Source organism: Pogona vitticeps, chromosome 11 (genome assembly GCF_051106095.1).
Source record: "Pogona vitticeps strain Pit_001003342236 chromosome 11, PviZW2.1, whole genome shotgun sequence".
In the NCBI taxonomy this organism is placed as follows: domain Eukaryota; kingdom Metazoa; phylum Chordata; class Lepidosauria; order Squamata; family Agamidae; genus Pogona; species Pogona vitticeps.
The window spans coordinates 2,326,394-2,332,438 of record NC_135793.1 but is presented as its reverse complement, the minus strand read 5'-3'; the positions used below and the strand labels follow the sequence as shown (position 1 = coordinate 2,332,438).

At 36.9% G+C, this 6,045-nt stretch overlaps 1 protein-coding gene across 1 annotated transcript in view; it reads left to right on the top strand.

Moving 5' to 3' along the window:
- The window catches only part of CDX4 (caudal type homeobox 4), a 46,730-nt gene that overhangs the window by 23,821 nt on the left and 16,864 nt on the right, over positions 1 to 6,045 (top strand). The window lies entirely within an intron of this gene.

Genomic DNA, 6,045 nt, shown 5'->3' with positions numbered 1-6,045 from the left:
TTAGGTTAATTCCCTCAGCCACCCATCTTCAAAAGAGAAAGGGAGATTCTTCTCCAGGATGGAAAAGATTTTCTCACTATCACTCTTTCATCTGCTGTTTGTGCTTTTGAATGATGCCTTAGATTTATTGTCCTTCTGACATCAGTATAGGAAGAAATGGCAAATTATCACATGCCTTATTTAGAAAAACGAGCTTTTCTGAGGGAAGAAAAAAAGAAACAGCAGAAACATTAGAAAATACTCTAATACAAACTTCAGTAGCATCATGTATGCTTACTGGGAAGGTTTCTGGGTAAGTGTGCATACTATTACAAACATAAATGTGCATTTTTATGGGTAAGTGTGCATACTATTACAAACATAAATGTGCATTTTTAATACTGGTTTGATCCCAGTATTAAACTGGGGTAGACGTAGGAAAACCAGAAGGACTGAAGTTATGCATGACTTTTAAAAATGCTATCTGTTAATACTGGGCTGGATAAGGTAAACTCAGAGAATCAGCAGGACTGAAATGCATGAGACTTTTAAAAATGCTATCTGTTAATACTGGACTGGATCCAGATTTACCTTAAAAAGATCCATTGAAATAACTGGAATTGAACATAAGAATCATTTACTTTAGCAGGCCTGTTCTAATTGCAACTCAACTTGGATACAATCCACTCTCCCCTATGAAAGAATAAACTATTCACATTTTCTAGTACTCTGACGAAGTGGTTTTTCACCAGCGTTTACTGTTGTAGTTACTTAAATCTTTACTTTTGAAGAAGGTCTGTAGCATCAGATCCTGATTATATGTTAAGTTACAGAGTTTCTTACATTAACATTTCAAATGGAAACACCAGATGAAAGGGCCTCCTTCATCTTAAAATGCTGGATGCTCCCAAAGAATGCAGGAATTTGACACATTCAACCAGTTACACAAATCACTTTATCTCTAGATAGACTACTCTTCTGGAATTTTAATAACAACATGACAGTCATAAAGTATGACAACTATAAAGCATATCTCAGTCCCTCAGGAAACAGACTTCAATAAAGATATAGGGAGAGGGGAGTAGTATTGATAAATTACTAAATAATTCTAATCTTGACATAGGTACAAGTATCTATAGAACAATGACTGAATCAATTGCAAAATTCTGTTTGCAAAGAGATTCATAAAAAAGCATATTATCTCACATTTTCTGAGTTTCTTCAGAGAGCTCTGGTTTCATTGCTCACAAGAGTGGTAAAAAAAAGTTTTAGGTATAAAATCTGATATTCCATAAGGGAATAAATGATATTAGGATTGCAAATGAATCAGAAGCACTTGAAATCATTTTTAAAAATAAGGGTGATATTGAGCAAGGGGAAACAGTCTTGTACACTTTTAGCTTGTTAAAATAATTATAGAACTATGCACCAATAAGTCATCTTAGTTAATCCAACAGATAAACTCTGGTACTCTGGAATATTCAGATATACAAATATTAAAAAGACAATCAAAATGTTCACCTATTATAAAGTTACGATCTCCCTATTATATATGAAATGCTCCAGTCATCTGTATTTATTAGAGAGAATCTCTTTTTTTCCCCCTGATAGCTATTTTGGTTTGTTACAGAAAAACCAACTGAGTCCTGTAATATCTCAAAGGATAACACATTTATTACAGCATGAACATTTGTGAACTGCAATCCCCATCAAAGACAATATCAATTTTTTTTGCTCTGAACAACTACCTCCTCTTAGGTTACCTGTCAATTTTTCAGTCTGCTTTTTATATATTTTAGATTTTAGCACAAAGTCTTTGCAACTTGCAGCAAAGAGATAGCTATAGCAGGGCTTAGACCTTCTTTTCTTTAATCCAATCCAAACTCCAGATGAAGTACTTAATAAGTCCTATTGAGTCCAAAACCAAATTTCAGTCCCCTTCAGTCTTCTTGTTCCTGCCTATAATATTGGGTGTGCCAGTAGTTTTCTACTGAGTATGAGCAAAATCCTCCTGGATTGTAAAATTACCCAGGAGAATGATGTGAGCCTCTCTGAAGCTCACAATTACACTTTTCCAGTAGTCATAAACATCCTTGGTAGGAAACTGGCCATATTAGACATGGTGACCTTTGCTCTGAATTTTAAAAATATGAATTTATGGAGGATGCCTCAGAGAGCAAACAGAACTTTACAAACAGAACAGAACAGAATGTTCTCTAGTTTCTCCAAACAAAAGGACTACCTTTTTTTTTTTTTTTTGCAAGTCCGTGCAGGACCAATGCAGTTCCAAGCAGATAGAGAAAAGTGTTCATCTATCAAAACAGATTTTTAAAGAAAATCAGTACATGATATGGCTGCTGTGCCCTCTTCTCTGATTCCCACTCTCTCAAATTCAGCATCTTTGCTTGTGGAAGCATCATTTAGTTTGTTGTGGTTAAGCTCTTATAGACCTCTACCCAAGAATTAACTGAATCATTTAAAGACCACCCAAAATAAGAAGCAACTAACTCCTCTTGCAGCAACCAATTTTAACCAATATTAAAAATATGTTATATTAAGCTGTCTTTTTTCTATATCCTTCTCCAAGCCTCAATATCATGAACAAGTAAGAAAAACTTTTAATCTAACACCACTTTATAGATGTTCATAAAGTCTTAGCTCTCCAAATGTCTTTAAAAAACTTTAACAATAATCCCTAAAACAAAGTTTTAGACTAATTTTATTAGCTTTTTTTCACCTCCTTTTTTCTGGTAGGGAGAAGGCTCTAATTCCTCGATAACTTCAGCTGCCAGCTGAACATTTTCCAGCCCTACAATGGCCTTTTAGAGATTGTGTAGGCAGAATCTTACACAATATTGTAAACATTCCCATAAGATTAAGATTTTTTAAACATTACTATGTCTAATACTGCTGCAAAGACTTGGTAATTAATGCAGCTAATGGCCACATTTCCCCTTGTGGTTCAACTGCTTCTTAAAGTTAATTGAGTACCCACTGTGCTACCTACTACACTTTGGGACTATATGTACACATGAGACCAGAGGTTTCCAAATGATACTCCAACTCACTCTCTGTGAGGTAGGCTGGAAACTGCTGAGCACTTCTCCTGTCTTTAAATAACAATTATTCCCCTGAGAAACAGCTGACACTCAAATGGTGTTGAGATGCTACCATAGATATATGTTTCACATCACTTTGAATCTCACCCCCTCCTTTTGCCATCATGTTACTATAACTATGCTATCTGTATACTCTGGAGTTGTAGTCAAAAAAAGAAGTAATGCTTCCAAGCTCTGGCTTTCCCCTGCACCACAAACTATGGTGTGTGTTTCTGTGCATATCCTGAGTGTGTTTTAATCTCAGTTTGTGCAGGGCCTTGTTGGAAACATTTGGTAAGAGCAGGGAGGGCCTTACAATAAGCTGGAATGAAGAAGCCACCTCAGGCATTAGATGTGGGTGTCATGAAAGGACTGTGAATTCTTAATTCTATTTTCAGCAAATTTGAGATATGTTACCATATTAGTCTGCTTCAGCAGAACAAGAAGAGTTTTGTTGTACCTCTAAGAAAGCTTGCATGAAAATAAATTTGTCTCTATGGTACCAGAAAACTTTTTAAAATATACATTTACACTTTGTTTCAAATAAAAGGTCAAGCTATGTGTTAAACAAAGATAAATGGCAAATTTAAAGCCTCCCATAGTCTCTGTAACAAGTTCAACTATCACATTAGTTCCTCCTAGCAGCTGAATTCAAGATCTTGTCCAGATTATGTTCCCAGCCACTTCTCTGTGGCTTCAAAGCTACTTCTCTGGTATAATTAAAGCTCAGTTGCATGACTCAGAACACCGACAAAGTCTCTTCCATCAAACTGCAAAATGCACAGACACAGACAAATCTGAGTGACAAGGAGGATGTTAACTGATGTAAAACAGAAGCTACTCACAAGCTGAGAAGACAGGGAGAGCCAGAGGTAGTCTTAATGCTAATCTATTTTGCTTTGTAAACTAGTTGTGAGGTCTACATCCCCTCCTTGATCTTTAGTTCCATTGTCCTTCAGTTCAGAGGACCATCTCCCATATTAAGCAACAGACCTTCTTTTAACACTTCTGCTTTGATATGCCCCCTTCTCTTTTCCTTCTCCCTTTCTTTAGCAGTTATATTGCCGGAAAGGGTGATGATTTTCACAGTAAATAAAGAAGCCCTCTCTTTGTTTTTATTGTCAGAAGAAATGCTCTATGAATTTTATGACCAATGAGGAAGGTGCCCTCTCACTTCCAGCCCCCAAAAGCTTTGGCTTGCTGAGTCACAGACTGCTAGATTAAGTGGAGTATCCTAAGATAGGCCAAGCCCCAGGTGAGCAGATTTACACTGTGTGAACAACCTGATTTGCCACAAAACACTACAAACGACCCCTTATAATGAATCAGCACAGCAAAACAATGCATTTCCATTGTAGAATCCCCCCCCTCCAAAACAAAGCTTATCCTTTTACATGCTCATTACGGTGGCCATGTGGGCTGCACTTACAGAGAGTAGTTCTCCATTTGAAGAGTTACCCAAGGACAGTTTTAAGACTGAAGGAAATCTCATCTAAAGCACCATCTGACCCCCTACTTCTTTTAGAGATCATAGCTGCAGTAATACTGATGCTCTTGCAAGGCTGTGCATAACTTGCTGCAGTTTATTGATTAGGTGTTGGGATGAACCTTGACTGCACAATTTGATACATGATCAGCCACATGCCTGAGATATATGCTCTAGCAACTTGTCAGTTCTTACACTTAGCTGCAGCAAGTTATGCAAATCTCACATAACACCAATAGGATTCTGTTCACTGTAAAATCAAGAGCTATTTCTCTTGAATTTAGCCACCAACAGTTAGAATCGAGACAACAGAATAAAAAGGTACATGGGTCACTACCCTCCCCACTCCAGTGTGATATGCTGAATTTTTAGATGGTAATTATTCCTAAATTAGTAGCTATACATGTTAATCTGAGCAAATTTCATTAAAAAATCTCTCTTCTCTTTTGGGTGTTTCAAAAGTAGTTTGGTTAACTTAATCTCCATGAACTATTTTCTCTTCCAACATTCTGCAATTCTCAGCTTTCCTTTCTCATTTCTGCAAAAATAATTCTGTTGTATGTAAAGTTCAGCCCCAGAAATACACGTTTGGGGCTCCTTTATTGTATACTTTGACTGGAACATGATTACAAAGCATACAACCCAAGCATATAAATTGAGTAAATGCAGTTTTGCTGGTAATGTGCCATCATGTTGTCTCCTGTATTACTACTGTACAAAGACTTCCCTCCTTATTTATAAGTAAAGGTAACATTTCCCTCAGCAAGGAGAATACACAAGAGATGACCACCAGAAGAGAGAGGCCAGTGATTCATTACAAGCAGGCTGCCTTGTCTCCTGCAGGTGTTGGTGGCTACATACCCCTCCACACCTTTTGGCTATGCTAGCAGCAGCTTATAAGAACTGCAGTACAAACACCTAGGAGACATCAGATTGTCTGCCAACCTGTGTGTTAAGCTCCAAATATGAAAAGCTACTTTTTAAAAGCTAATTTATTATCATTTCAATCCACCTTTAGTAATCACTCAGTTGTTATAATAGGTGCAATTTTAAATAACACCTTTACTACTTCCTTTTTATTCAAAAAGTAATTATTTATAACCTATTGTCTCTAAGCTTTAGTTAACCTATATCTGAACCAGACCATTCATGGGTAACCTAGATTTTATAAGTGTGGGCCTAAAGAGGCAACATACATTCACACTCTGTCCTTTGAATGCAGCAGACAAATTCATGGAGGAGAAATACAAAAACAAATCCAATTAGATCATAAAAGTCTCAGAAACATGCTAGCTTCTAATTCCTGCCTGATGCAGACTCTTCATCAGGTTGGGCATTGCAAAAGAAATGAACCATTGTTAAGGAAACTTACATCCCCTGAGGTGAAATTCAATACCTATAAGCTGACTGTACAGGGTTGCAGCCTCCATTACAGAACTTTGAGACAGTTGGCCTTTTCTGTTTCTCCCTGTAGCCCACCTC